This window comes from Trachypithecus francoisi, unplaced genomic scaffold (assembly GCF_009764315.1).
Source record: "Trachypithecus francoisi isolate TF-2019V2 unplaced genomic scaffold, Tfra_2.0 Lachesis_group3, whole genome shotgun sequence".
Taxonomy (NCBI): domain Eukaryota; kingdom Metazoa; phylum Chordata; class Mammalia; order Primates; family Cercopithecidae; genus Trachypithecus; species Trachypithecus francoisi.
In genome coordinates, this window is record NW_022681468.1 from 134,658,855 (window position 1) to 134,682,395 (window position 23,541).

The following is a 23,541-nucleotide window of genomic DNA, read 5'->3' on the forward strand; positions in this document are numbered from 1 at the left end:
CAGTTGCCCCTCAAGGCTTCTCTGAAGTTCTGTGTTCTCCTGTGTTTTGTGCTCACAGGCCTTGGACACTGGTTGGAGAAGAAATATGAGTATGGGAGGAGAGGCCATGGGGGCCTTTATTAAGAGTCTTATCTGCCCGGCTCTTTCTGCTGTCTCTGCTGCTGCTTAGAGGGTTCCTAGGCCATATTTTGGCTTTGAGTAACTTGTGATGCTTTCCATTATCTATCCCAAAGTTTGTAACTGTTCTTATAGCAACTTTGCCCTTGTGTCTGTGGAGTGCATAGATGTGAGCCATTTCCTTCAGGCTGTCATTAATAACTGTGGAGTAGGGAGTTGCTTCAGCTTTTGAGGTCAGAAATGGTATTTCATCTGTTTGGTGATAAAAGCCCTTATTTTTCAGGGATAGAACTGACATATATAGTGAATGATTTGGCTTAGAACTTAGAAATGCAGATGCGGATGTTCAGCCCCAAGCAAATGTACTGAATTCACTAAATAATTAGAAGACTGAATAATCTGGTGCTATTATGAAGGAAAAAAGTGAAATGGAAATTAAAAACAAATTTCAGATATGATGCCTGATGTCCTTTGTGAGGTGACAGGCTGATTTCTGTCCACAAGTTTAGAAGCGGCTACTAACATAAATAACCCATAGTGCAAAAGAGTCATGTCCATGGAAAGATAGTGGAAACCTGCCAGGCTTTTGTCCAGTAGAGAAATCAGACATGTTGAACTATTAAATTTCTTTAATATGTCTTAGTCCCCGAAACAAAATGTGTATTACAAAATGGGAAGGAAATTCACAAAAGCAAACATTGCAGCTTCCTGAAGTCCACTATATATAAAGCAAATTATAGGTTATGTTTCTAAGAATACTTTCTTTTTCTACCTGATATTAGAGTTGATAATAACAATATGCAAGTGAGTATAATAGCTACAGCTACCATATGTGTCAAGAATTATACAAACATTTTCTCATTTAATCCTCAAGAATCTTTCAAAGCAGATATTATCCTTCATTGTACAGAAGATGAAACAGGCTCAAGAGGATGAAGTAATTTGCCCAATGCTGGGATATGGTTTCCAGGGATTCAGGACTTTCAGTGCTATAACTCAGACGGTCCCCACTAAACTGGGTTGGTTGGTCCCACCAAGTGTCACCCAGCCTACTGACCCACAGTTAATAGTAAGGCCAAAGGGTTCTGAGTTAGACAGTGGTTAATATACTGAAAATTGCCAACCTGCCTCACAGAGCAACTTTCAGAACATTTTTTGGTGCCCATTTCTCTTCATTTTGCACACAGTTCTAATAATCTTGGTTATTTGGTTTCCAAGTGCCTTGTCAATTAAAAACAGTGCATCGGAAGGGGTAGGGGTTGACCCAGGAAGGCACACTGATTACTGTGGTGAGGGATAGCTGCCTGACTGATAGCAAAGGTGAGGGCAGGGAGAAGGAAATATAAATTAACAAAAGACACGAAATCAATACAGCGGTCAGGAGCCATTTATTATGGAGGCAAACATACATTAAAATGAATAGCTATTATTGAACATTTCCTTTGTGTCAAACACAGTTTTAGGCATTTTATAGGTATACATAATTGAATCCATGCAAAATAATCCTATTATTATTCCTGTTCCACAGATGAGGCAACTGAGACAGAGAGGTTAAGTAATTTGCTCAAGGTCACATGGCCTGTGAGCGGTAAAGTTGAGAATTAAAGTCATACAGTCTGTCTCCAGAGCTCAGATCCTCAACATCCTACTTCAGTGGAGGTCCTAGGTCTTGAGTACGTAGCATGGCAAGTTAGCGAGGTTTATTGTGATGTCCTGAATCCTCCAAGAAAAAAAAAATGGGCATTAAATTTTATTTTGTAATAATTAATTTTTAAAAATTTACCAAAGCTTTTTTTTTTTTCTTTTTTTTGGGAGACAGAGTCTCGCCCTGTCACCCAGGCTAGAGAGCAGTGGCGTGATGTTGACTCACCATAACCTCCGCCTCCCTCGTTCAAGTGATTCTCCTGCCTCGGCCTCCTAAATAGGTGGGATTACAGATGTGTGCCATCACACCGAACTAATTTTTGTATTTTTAGTAGAGACGGGGTTTCCCTATGTTGGCCAGGCTGGTCTCGGACTCCTGGCTTCCAGTAATGTGCCCGCCTCTGCCTCCCAAAGTTCTGGGATTACAGATATGAGCCACCATGCCCTGCCAAATTTACCAAAGTTATATGTGGACATTGTTCTACAACGCCTGTTACAAAAAATCAGTAGACTCCTCTCCCCCAGCCCATTTCCTGCTCCCCAGAGTTAACCAGTGAACTCTTGCAGTAGTTTACACATCTAGTCTCTAAATGACACGTTTCTATTCCTATGGTCAGTTTTTCAGTTTTAGTCATTATCTGTCGATACTTTATTACAGAAGAAGAGAATTTAGCTCATTCCTCCATCCACCCCTGCTACAAGTGTACCATTTTCATCTCCTCTTTCTTACCTGAGTTTGTTCATTTATTCCTACGTTCGTTTGTTCATTCTTTCCTTCCCCTACTCAACAGTTTATTTTTACTTTATGGAGGTATTATTGACAGATAAAAGGCTGTACATGTTTAATATATACATCTTGATGAATTTGGGGATAATTATTCACCCATGAAATCATCGTCACCATCAAGGCCATAAACATATCCGTTAACTCCCAGAGTTTTATCCTGCCTCCTTTGTTATTATTATTGCTTTTTGTGTGTGTGTGTTTTAAGAACAATTAACACTGGACCTATCTTCTTAGCAGGTTTCAGTATATAATACAGTATTAGTATTATATAGACACTGTGCTGTATAATAGCTTTTCAGAATTTTTGCATAACTGAAACTTGCTCCCTTTAACTGTGACCTTCCCATTTCCCCTTCCTTCCAGTCCCTGGCAACCATCATTCTGCTCTCTGCTTCTGGGAGTTTGAGTACTTTTTTTTAAATTACATTTTTTTCTTTTAGAAACAAGATCTTGCTGTGCTGCCCAGACTGGAGTGCAGTGACGTGATCATAGCTCACTGCAGCCTTGAAGTCATGGGCTCAAGCAATCATTGCGCCTCAGCGTCTTGAGTAGCTGGGGCTACAGGAGCGGCCACCATGCGTGGAGAGTTTGACATTTTAGATTCTGTATATTAAATATATGGAAGATCACATAGTATTTTTCTTTATGTGTCTGGCTTATTTAACTTAGTCTAATAGCTTCCACACCTATCTGTATTGTCACAATGGCAGGATTTCTTTCTTTTTTAAGGCTGAATACTTTTTCATTGTATGTATAGACCACATTTTCTTCATTTATTCATTGTGAATGGACATTTAGGTTGTTTCTAAGTCTTGCCTATTGTGAATAATGCTGCAGTGAACATGGGAGTACAGATATCACTTAGAAATCCTGATTTCAATTCTTTCAGATGTATTATACTCAGAAGTAGGATTGCTAAATCCTATGGTATTCTATTTTTAAAATTTTTGAAAAAATTATTTTAAAGAACCTCCATAATGTTTTCCAAGGTGGCTGTACCAATTTGTATTCCCACCAACAGTGTACAAGGGTCCCTTTTCTCCATATCCTTGCCAACACTTACCTCTTGTTTTTTTTTTTTTTTCTAATTGGCCATTCCAGCAGATGTGAGGTAATCAAAATCATTGTGGTTTTGATTTGCATTTCTCTGATGATTAGTGATGTCGAGCACTTTTTCATATACTTGTTGACCATTTTTTATGTATTCTTTGAAAAAATGTCTATTCAGGTCTTTTGCCCATTAACTTTTTTTTTTCTTTTGGGTGTTTTTTTGGTATTCAGTAGTATGAGGTTCTTGTATATTTTGGATATTAACCCCTTATCAGATTTACATTTTTTTCCTTCTATACATTGCCCTTTCTTTCTTTCTCTCTCTCTCTCTCTCTTTTTCTTTCTTTCTTTCTTTCTTCTTTCTTTCTTTCTCTCTCTCTCTTTCTCTCTCTCTCTCTCTCTCTCTCTCGAGGTGGAGTGTCATTCTGTCACCTGGCTGGAGTCCAGTGGCACGACCTCCGCTCACTGCAACCTCTGCCTCCGGGCTCAAGTGATTCTCGTGCCTCAGCCTCCTGAGTAGCCAGGATTACAGGTGCCCACCACCATGTCCAGCTAATTTTTGTATTTTTAGTAGAGATGGGGTTTTGCCATGTTGGTCAGGCTGGTCTCAAAGTCCTGCCCTCAAGTGATCTGCCTTCTGGGCTCCCAAAGTGCTGGGATTACAGGTGTGAGCCACCATGCCCGGCCAGTTGCCTTTCCATTTTATTGTTTCCTTTGCTGTGCAGCAGCTTTAGTTTGATGTAATCACACTTTTTTTTTTAGATGGAATCTCACTTTGTCACCCAGGCTGGAGTGCAATGGAGCAATCTCAGTTCGCTGCAACCTCTGCCTCCTGGGTTCAAGTGATTCTCCTGCCTCATCCTCCCAAGTAGCTGGGATCATAGTTGCGCGCCACCATGCCCCAGTTCATGTTTGTATTTTTAGTAGAGACGGGGTTTCACCATGTTGGCCAGGCTGGTCTTGAACTCCTGACCTCAAGTGATCCACCTACTTTGACCTCCCAAAGTGCTGGGATTACAGGTGTGAGCCACTGCACCTGACTGGATTATTTAGAGTATCTCTTATTATTCTTTGTACCTCTGTGGTATCAGTTGTAACACCTCCTATTTCATTTACAATTTTATTAATTTGAGTTTTTACTCGTTTTTTAGACTAGGTAAAGTTCTCTCTCTCTCTCTCTCTCTCTCTCTCTCTATATATATATATATATATAATATATAAAATTTGTATTTTTTTTTTGAGGACGGATTCTTGCTGTGTTACCCAGGCTGGAGTGCAGTGGTGCAATCTCAGCTCTATGCAACCTCTGCTTCCCAGGTTCAAGTGATTCTCCTGTTTCAGCCTCCCAAGCAGCTGGGATTACAGGCACCCGCCACCACGCCCGGCTAATGTTTGTATTTTAAGTAGAAATGGAGTTTTGCCATGTTGTTCAAGCTGGTCTCAAACTCCTGACCTCAGGTGATACCTGCCTCAGCCTCCCAAAGTGTTGGGATTATAGGTGTGAGCCACTGCGCCCAGCCAGTTTTGTCAATTTTGTTTATTTTTTCAAAAATACTTAGTTTTATTCATCTTTTCTTTCTTTTCTGTTTTTTTTTTTTGTGTCTCTATTTAATTTTAGCTCCAATCTTTATTATTTCATTCCTTCTTCTAACTTTGGGCTTATTTTGTTCCCTTTTTTCTAGTTTGTTGCAGTATCAACTTAGGTTGTTTACCGAAGATCTTTCTTTTTTCTTAATGGAGGCCATTTACCACTGTAAACTTCCCTCTTAAAACTGCTTCTGCTGAATCCCATAAAATTTTGATGTGTTGTATTCTATTTTCATGTATCTCAAGATTTAAAAAAAATTCCTTTTGATTTTATTTGGCCAATTAGCTGTTCAGGATTACGTTACTGAATTTCCACATATTTGTGAATTTTTCAGTTTTCTTCCTGTTACTGATTTCTAGTTACATGTTGGTGTGGTCAGAAAAGATATTTAGTATGATTTCAATCTTCTTAAATTTGTTGAGACTTGTTTTGTGGCCTACCATATGTTCTATCCTGAATATTCCATGTGCACTTGAGAATAATGTATATTCTCCTATAGTTGGATAGAAAGTTCTGTATGTGCCTGTTAATTCCATTTGTTCTATAATATTGTTCAGACCTGCCATTTCCTTATTGATTTTCTATCTGGATAATCTGTTCATTGCTGAAATTAGGGTATTCAAATCCCTTACTATTATTGTATGGTTATCTATTTCTCCTTTCAGTTTGGTTAATATTTGCTTTATATATTTAGGTGCTTTGATGTTGGGTGCCTACATGTTTACAACTGTTATATCTACTTGATGAATTCACCTCCTTGTCACCTCATAACTACCTTTTTGGTCTCTTGGGACTGTTTTTTACTTGAAGTCTATTCTGATATAAGTATAGTCACCTCTGCTTTCTTTTGGTTTCTATTTGCATGGAATATTTTTTTCCATCCCTTCACTTCCAGTCTGTCTGCCCTTAAATCTAAAACGACTCTCTTTCAGGCAGCAAATAATTGTATCTTATTTTTTATATATGTTCTGTCATTCTATGTCTTTTATTTATTTTTTGTTTTTATTTTTATTTTTATTTTTGAGATGGAGTCTCACTGTGTCGCCCAGGCTGGAGTGCAGTGTCATGATCTTGGCTCACTGCAACCTCCGCCTCCCAGGTTCAAGCAATTCTCATGCCTCAGCCTCCTGAGTAGCTGGGATTACAGGTGTCCGCCATCATGCCTGCCTAATATTTTCTGTATTTTTAGTAGAGACGGAGTTTCACCATGTTGGCTAGGCTGGTTTTGAACTTCTGACCTCAAGTGATCTGCCCGCCTTGGCCTCCCAAAGTGTTAGGATTACAGGCGTGAACCACCATGCCCAGCCTCTATGTCCTTTAATTGGAGAATGTAATACATTTACATTTCAAGTAATTATCAATAGATAGGGACTTACTATGCCATTTTGCTCATTATGTTCTATTTGGTAGTTCTTTCTTTCTTTTCTTCTTCTTTTGGTGTGCTGAGCTGCTTTTTAAGCAGATGACCGCCATTCTGTCTGTTGTGAGTCCCGATTTTACGGTCCCCCGAATTCCAGAAGTTTTGGGGTTCTGAATCCCTGAGACTTTCTGGAGACTCTGTGATGAGTTCCTTCTTGGATTTCCCTACTGGCAGATGAAGAGTCAGCTTTCCGAGGTCTGTTAATCAGTCACCTCTAGTCCACCTACTCTCTAGCTTCTACCATTGTGTTGCTTCCACTACCTGATCTTTGTCCTTGTGAGTTTATGTCTAAAAGAAATAAAACATTCTTTATTGTTATATTAGTGAGATTTTGGGAGGAAGCAGAACCACATGTACAGGCTGAGCATGCCATCTTTATTCTGAAGTCTGAAAGATATTTTGGAAAGATTTTAATGCAAAAGCATCCAAAAAAGGTTTTGTTGCTTTAAGCAGACTATGAAAAATGGTATTGTTGTAATAATTTTACTTGCTATTCAAATTATAGTTCCAGAGTTAAGAATGTCACCTGGGCGTCACCTGGGCATCACCTGGGTGCTTACTCGAAATACAGACTCCTGGGCCCCCTACAGGAATTGTTTATTTTTTTTATTTTTTGAGACAGAGTCTCGCTCTGTCACCCAGGCTGGAGTGCAGTGGCGTGATCTCGGCTCACTGCAAGCTCCGCCTCCTGGGTTCATGCCATTCTCCTGCCTCAGCCTCTTGAGTAGCTGGGACTACAGGCGACCGCCGTCACGCCCAGCTAATTTTTTGTGTTTTTAGTAGAGACGGGGTTTCACTGTGTTAGCCGGGAAGGTCTCGATCTCTCCCTACATGAATATTGAATCAGAATTGGCATTTTGAAAGATCCCTAGGAGATTCCTATATATCCTGAGGGTTGAGAAGTGCTAATATGAACTTGCAATTAAAGGAAGCTAACTCTAATGAATTTTAATCTGGGATTTAAAAATCTTGATACATTTTCTTACTAAATTGTTCTCAAAATTCTCGAGGTTGCTGTGAGATATAAAAGAGAAAGGGGTGCCTTTTCATGAGATTTTCATCAAGTATAAAACAAAACTTCCATTTCATTTACCATGAGAAGAGATGTCAGACTGGTTGTGCTCAGACTTTTCTTAGCTGCCCACAGTTCTTGAGGCTGGCGGTAGTTTTTTTAGATTGGACAGATTGAGTCTTCAGTCACACTTTGAGCTGCCAAAATGAAAGCGTAGCTTCTCTTAGAGGCAAGGGATAGATTGATTAGTTCTATGTCCAACATTTCACCCAATAATTAATAAGTGCTCAATAACTCATTGTGGGGTGAATGAATAAAAAACAAGATACAACCCCTGTCTTCAAGGTCGTCACAAACCAACAACAAAGACCAAGAAATAAATTGAATAATTAGCATACAGGGGTGACCAGTTCTAGAAATACTAAGCACAGGGAAGGTGCATCCAGCTCAGCATTGCTTGCACAAGGAGCCAAGGAGCTGATTCTCTTGGTGAACAGAGCTTGGTGCAGTTAGAGCAACAGCTCTCACACTTTAGTGTGTATCAGAATCACCTGGAGTGCTTGTTGAACCACAGACAGCTGTGCCCTATCCTCAGCATTTCTGATTCAGTGGAGTGGGCCCAAGAATGTGCAAATGTAGTAAGCTCCTAGAAGATGCTGGTAATACTGGTCTTGGAACCACAGTTTGAGAATCACTTAACTTAGAGAATTACAACGAGTTCTGATGGCTGGACTCTAGCATCTTATAGGCAGGAGGCAGGTGATACTGTAGGCAGAAGCTTAAGGAGTAGGAATTTTATTGTGGAGATTGTGGGGAGCCATTAACAGGAGAGTGATGGACTCTCATTTGCCTTTTGGAAAGATCACTTTGGGTGTGGTGTGGAGGATGGTTCAGAGTCAGGAATACGTGGGGACCAGAAAACCAAATAAGAGGTTTATTATAGCTATCTAAGAAATAATCAAAACTTGGAGTAAAGGCGTGATGATGAATATCCTTAGGACTTGGTGGCCAATTGGAAGTGGGAGGGGCAGAGAGGGAGGAGTTAATAAGAACCATCAGATTTCTGGCTGTGTGTGTTGGGATTGTGTGATTCAAGACCCAGGAAGAGAAGTGGGTTTGAAGCAAGGTTGTGGAGAAAAGCAAAGGAGGTGAGTACAGGACATGTTGAATTTGAGATGCCGGCAAGATATCTGGGTGGACTCCCTTGTAGGCAGTTTTACTTATAGAATTGGAGGCCAGCTGCAAGGTCTGGTAAGTAATCCAGCCCCTTCCCTCCTGCCACTTCCATGTGATCTCCCATATCGTTTGTTTGGATGAGGCATTGTATTTGTAAGCAACAATACAAATATAACCTTTAAGGGCCTTGAGAATACAACACTTTTCTAAATATTTTCTCAAGAAAACAAATGTTCTACTTGTTTGATTCACAGGGTAGGTGGGAGGAAGAAAGAGCTGAAGTACGAGTCTTCTAATACCAGAAGAGGTTAATAAAGCCGCCCTCTGAGTAGCCAGTCGAATTGGAACTTGGTAAGCTTGAAAGGGGCAAAAATCACTTGACTGGTCTGCAGTGCCATATGACAAACAGCTGAGACTCATTAGCTGGATTGCGGGTTTTTACAGCGATGCCTATTTTGAAAGTTGATGGAGCGAACTGCTTTTCAAAAGAGTCTTTTGAAAACTTTTTTAAGTAGGCCATTCTGACTTTAACATTTCTCCCTGTCTTAACCTCAGACAAAAAGTAACCTTCCTGAAGAGGACATGTGATTGGAAATTGTCAATTGTTGAAGCATTGGTAACTCCTGTCTCTAACGTTTTAGAAAATTACAACAAGCGGTTCTCTACCACGGCAAGGTATGGTTTTGTATTTATCTTTTTTTTTTTTGGTAGTGGTTTTGAGCTCTGTCATGTCAATTTTCATGCGCTTAAATTATGTGCAATATGACATACAATACCAGTGCACATATTATTTTTAAACTACAGACTTTATGATGTCTACTAAATTTCTAGGGATTAGTTTGAAAAGTGCATTTTCAGTGACCAGGGAGTGGGTATGAATACTGACTGCATTCTTCCTTCCTTTTCTGTACATGAATAAAGAAACACAGGTTTTTACTTTCAGGTAATTGTTTAATATGAGAGCTGATTAAGAAATTGAATTATTCTGAGAGTCTTGCTTATCCTCTGAGGGTTGTTTGACAAAAATTCAAGCTTACCGGTGTTTTGTTTTTGATAGTGTTAACAGCTTTCTTTCTTTTCTTTTCTTTTCTTTTCTTTCTTTTGTTAAATTTGAGACAGAGTCTTGCTCTGTCGCCCAGGCTTGAGTGTAGTGGTACAGTCTTGGGTTACTGCAACTTCTGCCTCCCAGGATCAAGCGATTCTCCCGCCTCAGCGTCCTGAGTAGCTGGGACCCCAAGCTACCATGCCTGGCTAATTTTTGTATTTTTAGTAGAGATGGGGTTTCACCATGTTGGCCAGGCTGGTCTCAAACTTCTGACCCCAAATGATCTGCCTGCCTCGGCCTCCCAAAGTGCTGGGATTATAGGCATGAGCCACCGTGCCCGGCCTAATAGTGTTAATAGTTTTAATGGAGGAATGTAAGTGTGTGTTTTAGTATAAGGTTTATTTCTTCTGGGAATTAAATCTGCTTTTCAATTAGTGTTAATTCTGTTAGGTTTGATGAGGGTATTGTTGTTATGTAAGGAAATGTCCCTATGTTTTAGAGATGCAAAGTGAAGTACGCTGGAGTGAAAGATCTGGGGGGTGTGATGGGAGATTTCATTATATAATTCTCTCTACTTCTGGATATTGTATTAGTTTACTAGAGCTGCCATAACAAAGTGCCATAAACTGGGTGGCTTTAAAACTGTGATTTCAAAAACAGAAATTTATTGCCTCACAGTTCTGGAGCCTGAAAGTCTAAGATCAAGATGTCAGCAGGGTTGGTCCCATTTGAGGACTGTGAGGGAGAATCCGTTCCAGGCCTTTCTGCTTAGCTGTGGATGGCTGTCTTCTCCCTATGTCTCTTCATGCCATCCTCCCTGTATTCATATCTGTGATCACAGTTCCTTTCTTGTAAAGAGACCATGAGGGTAGATTAGGACCCACCCTAATGATCTCTTTTTAACTTGATTCCCTCTATAAAGGTCCTAGCTCCAAAAAACATTATATTCTGAGGTACTGGGACTTAGAGCTTCAGCATGTGAATTTTAGGGGAACACAATTCAATCCATAACTGGCAGTCTGAAAAGTTTCATAATATGACATTTTAAAGATTTGCCTCAAATTGCATGCAGTAAACATTTGTTAAGCCTAGTGCCTGGTATGTGCTGGATATTGAGTGTGTAACGATGTGTAAGACATGGTTCCTGTCCACTCACCCATGGTTTAATCAAATACAGGGATCTAACTTTGTGAGTGTGTATGTGTTTGCTTATTGCTTCCACTGAGTTGTAGCTACTCTCACACTTGTGTGTCCCTGGAGGCACAATCACGGTCCTGACACATGGACAGCCTAATATCACAAGAGATACCTGGAAGGGTTCCCTTGCCCTGAGCACCCATGAGCATAGGTTAAGAGAGTGGAAGGACTTCGTGTTCACCCAGTCCATTCTTCTCATTTTACAGATGAAGAAATTGAGGCTTAGAAGTGCTAAAGTCATTTGCTGATTTGTATTAGTGCCAAGTCATCCTTCAGAGTCTCCTGGCTTCCATTCCAGTGTGGTGACCAAAAAATACTGTTTTCTTTGCCACAAACTCATGCTTTTCACCTGGGAATGAACCCCAAGCCCCATTATCAGAAGTCAGTGTGGGAAAGAGCCTTGATAAAAAGCGGACATTCTGTATCAAGGTTCTTGGATTATAAATACTAAAAAAAAAAAAAAAAAAAAAAAGATGTTTTGGGGATGAGTGTTTATTCACGAGGGCATTTTATCCATAGAATGAAGTTAGATTTAATACATTCCAAAGGAGTTTAGCCCCATCTTGGCTGCTTTCTCTGTTTCTTAGCTCTTTCTCCTTGTCACTTGTAGAAATAGGTCGTAGAGCTATGACCCTGCGGCCATAAGAATACAAACAACCGTTTTTCTTCTTTCTTGGTGCTTCTGCTGCCCACAAGACAGGAACTGTGGCAGAAAGGGGACGGTCTGATGAAATCTTGCTGGCTGGCAGGATGGCACCATGGCAACTAGGCTGCCTCTCTCTGCAGCTGTTTCAGCTTCCGCCCTCTCTGGACACTCGGTACCTGAGTGCTCCACGGGGAAACTGTCTTCTCCCTGCCTCTGTTTCTGTTCTTCCTCCGTAGGATTAAGGCTTCTTGAGATATCTGCTCATCTTTTGCTGTTACTCCTTTCTTCCTCCCTTTGAACTTGTTTGATTTAGAGCCAGAGCTCAGGCTATAGCACACATGAAAGCTGATGAGTCATGTGAAGCCCATTAAGAACAAAAGCTGATTATCACAGGAGCCATTATTTACTTGCGCTGTCTATGCACCAGCACGTTTTCTTGTGCGCTTCTGGTGTTGCTGCAGCATGGCTGGGGCCCTCTTACGGTGTAGGCTGGGGGCAGGTAGGGGAAGTGGGTGATGGATGAGATGGGCTGCTGCTTGAGAGAGGAGCTAGCTTTGCTGCTGCTTCTCTGAAGGCAGAAGTCACTTTGCTCAAACACGGGTATAAATCATCCTTTCAAGAGCTGAGAGCATCCATTTTTTTGTTTGTTTTTCTTGTTTTCCCCGTTTCATGCTCTATCAGGCCTCCTTTCTTGATGACATGATCTAAGCTGGAATATTTTAGCTATTCTTTAGCTAGATGGTAAATCCAGCAAATAGCTAGATGGTAAATTCATTCATCTAGCAAATAGTGAATGGGTTCGCCATTTTCACACGGAGAAGGTCCAGACCACTTCAAGTTTGTACCTCTGTGGTGTGGCAACTGAGCCAGCCTGTGGATGATCACTGCTTGAAAAATCTCCTTCCTACTGTCCTTCTTGGATCTGTCTTGCTGCTCCTTACATTTTGGTTCTCTCTTCACTCTAAATGTCCATCTCATTTTTCCCATGGCCTCAGGAAATAGAATTATGTTGATGACACTAAAATTCATAGCCATATTCTTCTTGTGAGCCCTAGGTCTGTTTTCCAAATGTGAATTAAATACAACTCCCTTGATGTCCCTCAGACATGAGAGACATTTAACTGGTTATATACCATACAGTGTAATGTGGTAGTTGAGAGTGTGTCTGAGTTCAAATCTTGGTTCTGCCATTTCTGGCTGTGTGACCTTGGGCAAATTTATTAACCTTTCTGTGCATTGGTTTTTTTCATCTGTAGATTAGGGACCTTATACAGTTGTTGTGAAGGCTAAATGAGTCAGTGCTTTAAAGGATTTAGAATAGTGCTCAGTGTTAGTTATAATAATTATCATCTTCTCAAACAATCTTTTTCAGTTAACAATATACCATTTATTTACCAAACTAAAAGTTTTGATTATCTTTAATTTCTATACTAGTCTATCAAGAAATTATATTGATTTCTACCTCCTAAATATATCTCAAATTAATCACTTCTTTTTCATCCCTACTGTCTCCAACACAATTCAAACCCTCAGAGTCTCTCTACATATGTCTTAGCCAGTTCAAACTGTTATAACAAAGTGCTATAGACTGGATAGCTTGCAAACAGCAGAAATTTATTTCTCACTGTTCTAGAGGCTGAAAGTCTGAGATCAGGGTGTTAACATGCTCACATTTTGGTGAGAGCTCTCTTCCAGGTTGCAGACACTTGACTTTTCACTGTATTCTCACAAGGCAGAAAGGTAGCTCTCTGGCCTCTTCTTTTTTTTTTTTTTTTTTTTTTTTGAGACGGAGTCTTGCTCTGTCGCCCAGGCTGGAGTGCAGTGGCCGGATCTCAGCTCACTGCAAGCTCCGCCTCCCGGGTTTACGCCATTCTCCTGCCTCAGCCTCCCAAGTAGCTGGGACTACAGGCGCCCGCCACCTCGCCCGGCTAGTTTTTTTTTTTTGTACTTTTTAGTAGAGACGGGGTTTCACTGTGTTAGCCAGGATGGTCTCGATCTCCTGACCTTGTGATCCGCCCGCCTCGGCCTCCCAAAGTGCTGGGATTACAGGCTTGAGCCACCGCGCCCGGCCGGCCTCTTCTTATAGGGGCACTAATCCCCTTCATGAAGGATCTATCCTCAAAACCTAATTACTTACCAAAGACCGTCCTCTTTATACCATCACATTGGGGATTAGATTTCAACATGCCATTTTTGGGGAGACACAAACATTCAGTCGGTAACATTACAGCCTCCTGATGCTGTGTGTATTTCCAGTCTCCATGTGGCTGCCATAGAGATCTTTTTAAGGCACACATTTCATGGTCCTCTCCTGCATAAAGAGCCCATGGTGGTCTTCCCTTGCCCAGAAGATAACACACAAACTTTTTTTTTTTTTTATACTTTAAGTTCTAGGGTACATGTGCACAACGTGCAGGTTTGTTACATATGTATACTTGTGTCATGTTGGTGTGCTGCACCCATCAACTCGTCAGCATTCATCAACTCGTCATTTACATCAGGTAGAACTCCCAGTGCCATCCCTCCCCCCTCCCCCCTCCCTATAATAGGCCCCAGTGTGTGATGTTCCCCTTCCCGAGTCCAAGTGATCTCATTGTTCAATTCCCACCTATGAGTGAGAACATGCAGTGTTTGGTTTTCCGTTCTTGCGATAGTTTGCTGAGAATGATGGTTTCCAGCTGCATCCATGTCCCTACAAAGGACACAAAGTCATCCTTTTTTATGGCTGCATAGTATTCCATGGTGTATATGTGCCACATTTTCTTAATCCAGTCTGTCACAGATGGACATTTGGGTTGATTCCAAGTCTTTGCTCTTGTGAATAGTGCCGCAATAAACATACGTGTGCATGTGTCTTTATAGTAGCATGATTTATAATCCTTTGGGTATATACCCAGTAGTGGGATGGCTGGGTCATATGGTACATCTAGTTCTAGATCCTTGAGGAATTGCCATACTGTTTTCCATAATGGTTGAACCAGTTTACACTCCCACCAACAGTGTAAAAGTGTTCCTGTTTCTCCACATCCTCTCCAGCACCTGTTGTTTCCTGACTTTTGAATGATTGCCATCCTAACTGGTGTGAGATGGTATCTCATTGAACACGCAAACTTTTTAGTGCCATGTCACAGTCCCTTTAGGCCCAGGTCTCCAACACTTTCCCATGTTTTCAGCCTCTGTTCTGGATACCTTCTCCCCTACCTCCATGCATCCTTTCAGCCACGTCCACTGCTGAGGTCCTTTCATGCATCCTAAGTAACCTTAGCCTCTTACACCTTTGCAGGTACAAACCCTCAAACCCTTCCCGCCTGCATCAGTCAGCCCAAGATGTGTTCCCTCCTGAAGGATTTAAACCTGGTCTATTTCTTTTTTTAATTTTGGACATCAGGCATTCGTTACCAAATTCCATCAAAACTTGGTTACATGTTTTGGATTGGCATCAAGAATTATTTGCTTACAGTTTTTGTTATCTTGAAAGGATAATGCTTCTTTGGCTGACATGTGAGGTAAAGACCTTCCCCACATTATCTGGTGCACTGTGTAATTTTTGTCCATTCACATTTATCACTTGTCCCTCTGTGTGCCTGGACACTCACATTCTCACTTCAGTCCTTGACTCATGCCCCTATGTGAAGTTTTTCTGATTCCCTCCTTAGACATCGTGGGCTCCTTCTCCTCCCTCTTGTGCTATCTCCCCAGCCCACCCATCTCCCCAGCGGCTTGCACATACTTCTGTTACAGTTCTTCTTTTTTTTTTTTTTTGAGACAGAGTTTTGTTCTTGTTGCCCAGGCTGGAATGCAATGGTGCGATCTTGGCTCACTGCAACCTCCGCCTCCCGGGTTCAAATGTTTCTCCTGCCTCAGCCTCCCCAGTAGCTGGGATTACAGGCATGCACCACCACGCCTGGCTAATTTTGTATTTTTAGTAGAGACAGGGTTTCTCCATGTTGGTCAGGCTGGTCTTGAACTCTCGACCTCAGGTGATCCACCCACCTCGGCCTCCCAAAGTGCTGGGATTACAGGCATGAACTACCATGCCAGGCTCTATAGTTCTTCTTTCCATGCATTTTCCTTGGGCACTTCCACAAATAGCTTACCTGTTAGACTGTTGCTCTTCTAGAGCCACATTCTTGGTGCTTAACATAGTGGCACATTGCCAGTTTTTGTTTGTTAGATGTTTAATTGATGTGCTCATAAGCTACTGCCTGAATTTCAGTCATTTAAACCAGGCTCTCTCCCTCCTTAGTGGCATCAAGCTTTACTAGTGTATCTTTGGATCTTTGGTGGAGGCCAATTTACTTATCAAACCTTATTTAAAATTATTAACAGCTTTTGGATGGGTATATGTATGCTATTTTGCATTTAACTTCTGTTATATTTGAAGGACATTCAATATCTATTTTTTGGGAAATACTTTCATATGTGTTGTGAAGAACACTACAACTCTTTCCCACATCCTCCTATGCTTTGCAGTTTTGGTATTTCCACATTTGTCATTTGAGCCAAGTTTATTTTTCTCTAAAACAGCTTACAATTTCTGTTAAACAACAGGTCCCCATCTATTCTAGCTTATAGAGGTTGGAAAAATGTTTAAAATCTAAAAGTGATTAAAGGTTTGTAGAAATCACAAAATAAAGATTTTGGCCAGGGGCTGTGGCTCACACCTGTAATCCCGGTACTCTGGGAGTCCGAGGCCGGCTGATCACCTAAGGTCAAGAGTTTGAGACCAGCCTGGGCAATATGGCGAAACCCCGTCTCTACTAAAAATATAAAAATAAGCCGCATGTGGTGGTGCATGCCTGTATTCCCAGCTACTTGGGAGGCTGAGGCACGAGAATCACCTGAATCCAGGAGGTAGAGGTTGGAGTGAGCCGAGATCAGACCACTGCACTCCAACTCCAGCCTGGGTGACAGAGTGAGAGAGACTCTGTCTCAAAAAAAAAAAAAGTAATCCTGGCTATAGTTGAGGGACTCTTTGGAGCAGGTGTGGACTAAATGTTGTATTCTCTTATGATGTTTAATGTGGTTTTTTGTAAGACTAAAGACTCCAGAATTCTGTTACAGAGTTGTTTGCTGATTTGTTTCTTTTGTGTAAGTGCCCTTTTCATTTCTAGATCGTGGTTACTCTAACATCTTTCCTCAAATATATGCATTTCATGGAGTTAAATGAAATACAGACTTTAGGACAATTAAATATAGATTAATGAAAAACCTTGGCAAAGTTTTTTAAAGTGGCTCCTAAATTATTAGCCAGAATTCAGAGATTTGGGTTTGGCTTCTTTAATTTGAAAATGAAGAAGAGACATGGGCTGGCCTTTTTAACATACAGTGTTGAATTACAGAATGCATACACGTTATTCCTTGTCTCTCTTCAGATACTTGCCATTTCTATAATCTAGTACCCTATTTTCTAGATATTAAATGGGGGAACCCAAGCGCTAGTAGTTAAAATTAAATATAGTACTGTATTCAAAAGAAAATTAGGATGATAGCTGATGCATTTTCGATGTTTCTCTAGAGGGTGAAACACCATTTCTGTTTAAAACATTCTATTATAATTCTTCCTCTAGTGACTGCATCTCAAGTAACTTTTTTTTTTCTTAAGTCCAAGACGGGAACAACTTATATAAATGTAATGTGGTACATTTGAAGACTGGTTTTGGGTAAGGTCACCTCAAGGATCTGGTACCTAGTAGGTATTTCACCTTTTAGCCATTCAAATATTTATTAATTACCCTGAGAACTACCTTCCTTCACTCTCCCAACCCCCTGGCGAATGCAAAAGGGAGAAACAGAATGACTTTGAAAGAGAAATTCTAGGTAGAAAGTATGAGAGAAGAGCAGAAACCAGTAAAGTGAGAGAAGAAACTAGAAGCAAGGAAAGAAAAATATCAAAGGCAAAATAAATGTAAAAGCTGGTAAATTAACAGATTAAGGGAAAAAAGTAACAGTCTCCTTGATACATGCTGAAACAAAATGTGATAAAGTTGACACCCATTCATAATTCTCATGCTTAGCAAACTAGGATAGATGAACTTCCTGAACCTGATAAAAATGTGTACCAAAAGTCTACAGCAAATGTTATTCTTAACAGTGAAACGTTAGAATCAGGACATGACGGGACTGGGCTGGGCGTGCTGGCTCACACCTATAATCCCAGCACTTTGGAAGGCGGGTGGGTGGTTTGAGCCCAGGAGTTCCAGACCAGCCTGGGCAAGGGAGGCTGGGGCAGGACAGTCACCTGAGCTTGGGAGGCTGAGGCTGCAGTGAGCTGTGATTGTGCCATTGCACTCCAGCCTGGACAACAGAGTGAGATCTTGTCTCAAAAAGAAAAAAAAGAGATAAGACTACCTGTATCACCATGTCTTTTCACTGTTTTTTTTTTTTTTTTTTTTTTTGAGATTCTCAGTACATACAGTAAGACAAGAAATATAAATAAAAGGTATAATTAGGTATAATTAGCTTTTTTTTTTTTTTTTTTTGAGTCGGAGTCTCACTGTGTTGCCCAGGCTGGAGTGTAGTGGTGTGATCTTGGCTCACTGCAAGCTCCGCCTCCCGGGTTCATGCCATTCTCCTGCCTCAGCCTCCTGAGTACCTGAGACTACAGGCGCCCATCACCACGCCTGGCTAATTTTTTTGTATTTTTAGTAGAGACAGGGTTTCACTGTGGTAGCCAGCATGGTCTCAATCTCCTGACCTTGTGATCCACCTGCCTTGGCTTCCCAAAGTGCTGGGATTACAGGCGTGAGCCACTGCGCCCAGCTGACTTTTTATAATTAGACTAAAAGGTAAGATTAGAAAGGAAGAAGTAATTTATTTTTACCTAATATGTTTAACAAATTGCTGGAATTAATATGGCTGTGTAAGAAATAGAAGATACATGTTTAAAAGTTATCACTTACAGTAGTGACAAAAACAAAGTATCAATAAGTTGAAAGATATACAAGACCTTCATGAAAAGTGTTTATTGAAAACTTTTTTTTTTTGGGGGGACAGAGTCTCACCCTGTCACACAGGCTGGAGGGCAGTTGTGCAATTTCAGCTCACTGCAACTTCTTCTCCTGAGTTCAAGTGATTCTTGTGCCTCAACCTCCCGAGTGGCTGGGATTACAGGTGCATGCCACCATGCCCGGCTAATTTTGTATCTTTAGTAGAGACAGGATTTTACCATGTTGGTCAGGCTGGTTTCGGACTCCTGACCTCATGATCCACCCACCTCGGCCTTCCAAAGTGCTGGGATTACAGGTGTGAGCTACTGTGCCTGGCCCAAAAACTTTTTGAAAGATGCTTTTCTTTTCTTTTTTTTTTTTTTGAGACACATGAGCAATCTCGGCTCACTGCAACCTCTGCCTCCTGGGTTCAAGCTATTCTCCTACCCTAGCCTCCCAAGTAGCTGGGACTACAGGCGCACACCACCAAGCCCAGCTAACTTTTTTTTTGTGTGTGTGGTATTTTTAGTAGAGACGGGGTTTAGCCATGTTGGCCAGGCCAGTCTTGGACTCCTGACCTCATAATCTGGCTGCCTTTGCTTTCCAAAGTGCTGGGATTAAAGGCATAAGCCCCAGCATCCAGCCAAAAATACTCTTTTCTTAGAGTTTATTTATTTATTATTTCTATTTTTTTTGAGATAGAGTCTCACTCTGTCACCCAGGCTAGAGTGCAGTGGCATGATCTTGGCTCACTGAAACCTCTGCTGCCTGGGTTCTAGCAATTCTCCTGCCTCAGCCTCCTGAGTAGCTGGGATTACAGGTGCCTGCCACCGTGCCTGGCTAATTTTTGTATTTTAGTAGCGACGGGGTTTCACCATCTTGGCCAGGCTGGTTTTGAACTCCTGACCTCATGATCCACCTGCCTCGGCCTCCCAAAGTGCTGGGATTACAGGCCACTGTGAGACACCATGCCCGGCCGAGCTTATTTTTAGAGCAGTTTTAGGTTCACAGCAATACTGAGTAGAAGGTACAATTTTCATATATTCCCTTCCCTTCCAAAACTCACAACATGCACAGCCTCCCCTACTATCAACATCCCCTACCAGAGTGGTACGTTTGTTACACATGATGAGCCTACATTGATACATTATCATCCAAAGTCCATAGTTTATATTGGAATTCACTCTTGGTGTTGTACATTCTATGGGTATGTATACACATGTATAACAACATCTATCTATGTTATAGTGTCATACAAAATAATTTCACTGCCCTAAAAATCCTCTGTTCTCTGCCTATTCATCTCTTTCACTTCCCCCACTCCAACCCCTAGTAACCACTGATCTTTGTACTATCTCCATAGTTTTGCCTTTCCTAGAATGCCACATAGTTGGAATCATACAGATTGACTTCTTTCAGATAGTAATATGCATTTAAGGTTCTTCCATGTTTTTTCATGGCTTGATAGCTGTTTCTTTTCAGTGCTGAATAATTTTCCATTGTCTGAATGTACCACAGTTTATTTATCCATTCACCTACTGACGAACATCTTGTTGCTTCTGAGTTCTGGCAATTATGAATAAGGCTGCTATAATAAATATCAGTGTGCAGGTTTTTGTGTGGACACGAGTTCTCCCTTTATCTGGGTAGATACCAAAGAATGTGATTGGATTGTATGGTAAGAGCAAGTTTAGCTTTGTAAACATCTGCCAGACTGTCTATGACAAAGGGCCTGTATCATTTTGCATTCCTACCAGCAATGAAGGAGAGTTCTGGGTTTCCATATCCTCACCAGCATTTGATGTTGTCAGTGTTTTGGATTTTGGTCATTCTGATAGGTATATAATGATATCTCATTCTTGTTTTAATTTGCAATTCTCTAATAACAGATGATGTTGAGCATCTTCTCATATGCTTATTTGCCATTTGTATATCTTCTTTTGTGAGTTTTGAGAATATTTTTAAAGGCAATAAAAGTACATAAATAGATGGAGAAATATGCATGTACTTAGGTAGGTAGATTGAACATCATGAACATGTCAATCTTCTTAATTTGATCTATAGATTTATGCAATCCCAATGCAATGCAATGCAATCCCAATAAAAATCCCCATATGGTTTTTGAGGAACTCATATGGAAGTGTGAAGGGTGCATGTCCATGGTAAGGTGGGTACCAGTCCTACCAGATACAAAGTTATATTTTAGGGTCATAGTGATTAAGGCATTGTGGCACTGGCCCGGGGATGATCAAAATGACCAATGAAACCAAATGTAAAGCCCTGAAACAGATCCATTCATTTATTGCATGTCACTGGGAAAGGATAATTTTATGCAATAAATGGTGCTATGACAATTGTGTATCCTTAAGGGAAAAATAATGAAATTGGATCCCTACATATACCTTGAGTTCTCAGTGTATTAAAGACGTAAATAAAAAGGCAGTATCTTTACAAACATAATATAGAAAAATATCTTTATTGCTTTAGATAAGAATTTCTTGGCTGGGCCTGGTGGCTCACACCTGTAATCCTAGCACTTTGAGAGGCTGAGGTGGGAGGATCACTTGAGACTAGGAGTTCAAGACCAGCTTGGGCAACATAGTGAGACCCTGTCTCTACAAAAAAGAAAAGAAAATTAGCTGGGCATGGCGACTCATGCCTGTAGTCCCAGTTACTTGGGAGACTGAGATGGGAGGATGACTTGAGCCTGGGAACTTGAGGCTGTAGTGAGCTATGACTGTGCCATTGCACTGGAGTGAGACCCTGTCTCCATTAAAACAAACAAACAAACAAACAAACAAAAGCTTTCTTGATCATGATATAAATTAAAGTAACTATAAAAAAATAAATTTGATGATTTTAAGATTAAGAGATACTAAAAAAGTGAAAAGACAAACCAAAAACGGTAAGAATATATTTGCAACATACGTAACTGATAAATAGTATCCAGAATATATGAAGAACTGCACATCCATGGAAAAAGAACCTGGCTGGGCATGGTGGCTTGTGTCTATAATCCCAGCACTTTGGATGGCTGAGGTGGGCAGATCACTTGCCTCCAGGAGTTTGAGACCAGCCTGGCCAACATGGCAAAACCCCATCTCTACTAAAAATACAAAAATTAGGCGGGCATGGTGGCTCACACCTGTAATCCCAGCTACTCGGAAGGCTGAGGCAGGAGAATTGCTCCAACCTAGGAGGCAGAGGTTGCAGTGAGTCAAGATCACACCACTGCACTCCAGCCTGAGTGACAGAGTAAGACTCTCTCTCTAAAAAAAAAAAAAAAAAGTCAGTCGTGAAAGGGAGTGACTGAGAAACTGGCTCCAGAATAAAGGATATGGTGGTGTGTGCCTGTAGTCCCAGCTACTTGGGAGGCTGAGGGATGAGAATCACTTGAATGCAGGAGGTGGAGGTTGCAGTGAGATGAGATTGTGCCACTGCACACAAGCCTGGGCAACAGAGCGAGACTCTGTCTTAAAAAAAAAGAACCCAACAGAAAAATAGGAGAAAGATACAAATGTGCATTTTAATAAGAGGAAACTAGTTGGCCAAGAAACTAATAAAAGATGCTCACACTCATTAGCAAATTTAGATCATAATGTGTTACCATTTTGAGAAGTCTGACAACAAGCACCAAATGTTGGTGAAGATATGAAGTTGGGAGTGTAAAACAACTATGCTGGACAGCAATTTGATATTATCTTCTATTACTGAACATGTGTGCATAGGTGTAGCCCAGGAATTTCACGCTTTGACACCTCCCCTAGAGGAGGTGATCTCCCTCTGGTGTGCGCTGAATTGGTTCAGTTGTGTTGTGATGTTGAACCCCTTGTCCCTCAGGGTGGCTGGACAGGGCCTGGCCTTTCTGGGGCCCTTAGACCTGTTGCCTTTGATCAAGAGCATGTGCCCTGGTGGGTCATACACATATCATGAACAAGGTTGGAAAGCAATTTTCTAGAGAAACTCTTGCTGGTGTGCATTAGGAGACATGCACATACATATAGCAGTGTTAAGTGAGACCAAAAACATGGTAGATCTGGTATAGGTACTGAATTCTCCTTCTAGGAAAACATAGAGACATTAAGTAATTAGATAAGGGTAATTAGAGAAGGGTTCTAACCTCTTATTTCTTAGTGTCAGTGGTTTCAAGGAGAGTGAGAGGGGCAGAGAAGGTGATAATACTACAACTCCTCTCCACTGTGTTTCCTTTTTTTTTTTAAATGAGACTTGAGGCTCACTATATCGCCCAGGATGGAGTGCAGTGGCATGATCTCAGCTCACTGCAACCTCCGCCTCACAGGTTCAAGCAATTCTCATGCCTCAGCCTGGAGTGCAGTGGCACGATCTCAGCTCACTGCAACCTCTGCCTCCCAGGTGCAAGCAATTCTCGTGCCTCAGCCTCCTGAGTAGCTGGGCTTATAGGTGCCCACCTGCATGCCTGGCTAATTTTTGTATTTTTAGTAGAAACAGGGTTTCACCATGTTGGCCAGGCTGGTCTCGATCTCTTGACCTCAGGTGATCTGCTGGCTTTGGCCTCCCAAAGTGCTGGGATTACAGGCATGAGCCACCATGCCCAGCTAGTGTGTTTTCATTGAGATACATTCAGATGGGTGGTGGATGATGATGGGCAGGGCCTAAGTTTGGAATCTGAGGAGGTGCTTATTGCAGTCTTCTAAGAGGAGTGAATGAGTGAATGCCATGTGGGACATCTAGCTGTCTTCCCTGACATTTCCTTTTTTACTCACTGCCCGATAAAGAACTTTACAACAGGGAGATAGTATCTGGAAACCAAGTTTAATCAGAACAGCTGGGACTGCCCATCATGTCCTGTGTAATTGAGTTTGGCTCAATTAGTTTGGCTGAGAGCACCCTGCTGTTACCCTTGGTCTTGTTCATCCTGAACTAACAGCATGTTCCATCTTCTGTGGCT

At 41.2% G+C, this 23,541-nt stretch overlaps 1 protein-coding gene across 5 annotated transcripts in view; it reads left to right on the forward strand.

Annotated features, from left to right (window-relative positions):
- Positions 1 to 23,541, forward strand: part of RAB27A (RAB27A, member RAS oncogene family) — a 93,147-nt gene that overhangs the window by 12,372 nt on the left and 57,234 nt on the right. For 3 of the 5 annotated variants that reach the window (XM_033190058.1, XM_033190054.1, XM_033190055.1), the window contains exons 2-3: positions 9,049 to 9,145; positions 9,350 to 9,469. The gene's annotated coding sequence lies outside the window, so the exon portion shown is untranslated. The remainder of the gene's footprint in view (positions 1 to 9,048; positions 9,146 to 9,349; positions 9,470 to 23,541) is intronic. The other 2 variants (XM_033190056.1, XM_033190057.1) reach the window with 1 other exon arrangement.